Raw genomic sequence first — 2,035 nt, 5'->3', positions numbered from 1 at the left:
GCACAGAAAAACATACCGACTAAAGCTCTCTTTCGCGTCGTCACTCTTATTCAGATCTGTCCATATGTCTGCCCTTATCTTTCTCCCAGACGTTTACATTTTTTAACGATTTGTGAGACATGCAGCATCAAGCGCATTCCAACTCGTGTGCCGCTAGCTAGATCAGCACGTTACAATTCAAATGTACGCATCTACCACAAACGCAAATCAGTTCTGACTGGATCTCTTCCCCAATCGTCCCTCCCTAACATTTTCGTCTATTTTTTATTCGTTGACGAAAATGTCAATACATTTTCGTCATAGTTGTCGTCATTTAAAACTGTTTTTGATATAGTTATCGTCTCGTGTTTGTCTGAAAAAATGTCGTTGACGAAAATAATGGCGAACATTTTTCGTCAACGAAATTAACAATATAATATACTGTAATTGAGTGTGCATACCATAAACAGTGACATGTCGAGGTGTCTCTCTCCTGACTCCTGTTTGAAAAACGCGGACCAGAGATTCTGCTTTGCGAATCGCAAATCAAGCAGTGATTGACAGCGCTCTGATCCAATGGCGTTGGGCATTGTCATGTTGACAGTAAATCTAGCCCAATGATGTTGGGGGGGCACCAGGGGGGGCCAATCATATTCCAGGGGGGGCCGGTGCCACCCCGTGCCCCCCCTCTAGACACGCCCCTGCTCTGGAGGACACAAATGCTGTCAATTCCCGTGGGCCCGCATGTGTGCCACCTGTTTTCAGTGAGTTTCAATTAATGATGGCTGCTAGAGGCCTCCCAAAAAAAGAAACCCTGAGAATTTTCTGTTACAAATTTTCACTCAGAAGTTGCTAGTAAACCTCACAAATAACTGCAAAGAAACAAGTAACACATTGATATAAACATGAATCTTTGTATAACAGCAAAGCCAGGAGGGTGTCCAAGCACCAAAACTGGAGGAGGAAATTGTGCCGAGCTGTGTTACTATGACAGTGACTGTTCAAACAATGAGAAATGCTGCAGCAATGGATGTGGACATGAGTGTATGGCTCCATATACAGGTAGTTGTATTATATTTGGTTATCTAGTGTTTGGGTCAGCTTTTTTTATTTTCCAGCGTACCTTTTATAATTCGGTTGTCATATCATATTCGGTTGTCATAGTGCTGAATGCCACTGAAAGGAAAGACTAAAGCTGACTATCTGTATCCCTCCAGTAAAGCCTGCGGCCGAACCTCCAAAGCCTCCCGTGAAGCCTGCGGCCGAACCTCCAAAGCCTCCCGTGAAGCCTGCGGCCGAACCTCCAAAGCCTGCAGCTGAACTGCCGACGCAACCAGAGTGGGCTGGTCACGGTCACCACGGAGATCACAGTCACCACAGAGATCACGGTCACCACGGAGATCATGGTCACCACGGAGATCACGGTCACCACGGAGATCACGGTCACCACGGAGATCACGGTCACCACGGAGATCACGGTCGCCATGATCCCGGCGATCACGATTGCCAATGCAAGTCGTAACCATATTGATTTTGCCGAACTCATGCTGGAGTTCTTTTACAGATCAATTCAATGCTTTATTCGTTTGGAATGTTCCCCGTTTATCAACAAATACATATATGTAATTAAATGTTTTTTGTTTTGCTTGATTGGAGTTTGTTTTGGTACCAAAAACTTTCTGTGGAGTACATGTGGTTGTCCTCTGCGCCACCAGAGAAGTGTTTCATCCTCTGTATAGTCAAGGAAGTTGGTTTATCCTGTCTAATCAGTGAAGGTTGTTAACAAACGTTATCCTCTGCAATTCCGGAGAAGAGTCATTCTCTGTATAGTAAGGGAAGATTTATCCTCTGCTCATTCAGGGAAGGTTAACAGCTGTTAGTTCATGTTAACAAGGTGGTTTTGTCAGGGAAGTACTGCCAGGAAAACATCACAAAATGGTTCAAATGAAATGCTACATTAATCCCAACGACAGAAAAGGGTGGTCTAGCTACCCCTTTGTGGACAGACAGGGAGTTCAAATCATTGTTAGGACGGCACATAGACTCAATGGTGATT

The 2,035-nt window shown here is 44.6% G+C and overlaps 1 long non-coding RNA gene across 3 annotated transcripts; it reads left to right on the top strand.

Moving 5' to 3' along the window:
* The first annotated feature begins 682 nt into the window (after positions 1-682).
* On the top strand, positions 683-1,586 carry LOC307157329. Of its 3 annotated transcripts, none has more exons than XR_013820933.1 (4): positions 683-743; positions 904-1,041; positions 1,197-1,325; positions 1,416-1,586. It is a non-coding gene; the product is annotated as an uncharacterized lncRNA (long non-coding RNA). The 3 variants fall into 3 exon arrangements; XR_013820934.1 differs by having other exon boundaries at positions 904-1,044; XR_013820935.1 differs by having other exon boundaries at positions 1,398-1,422.
* Positions 1,587-2,035: the final 449 nt, after the last annotated feature.

Source organism: Squalius cephalus (assembly GCF_949319135.1).
Source record: "Squalius cephalus genome assembly, chromosome: 1".
NCBI classification, from domain to species: domain Eukaryota; kingdom Metazoa; phylum Chordata; class Actinopteri; order Cypriniformes; family Leuciscidae; genus Squalius; species Squalius cephalus.
The sequence above is the reverse complement of the archived record's forward strand: the minus strand, read 5'-3'. Positions and strand labels throughout refer to the sequence as shown.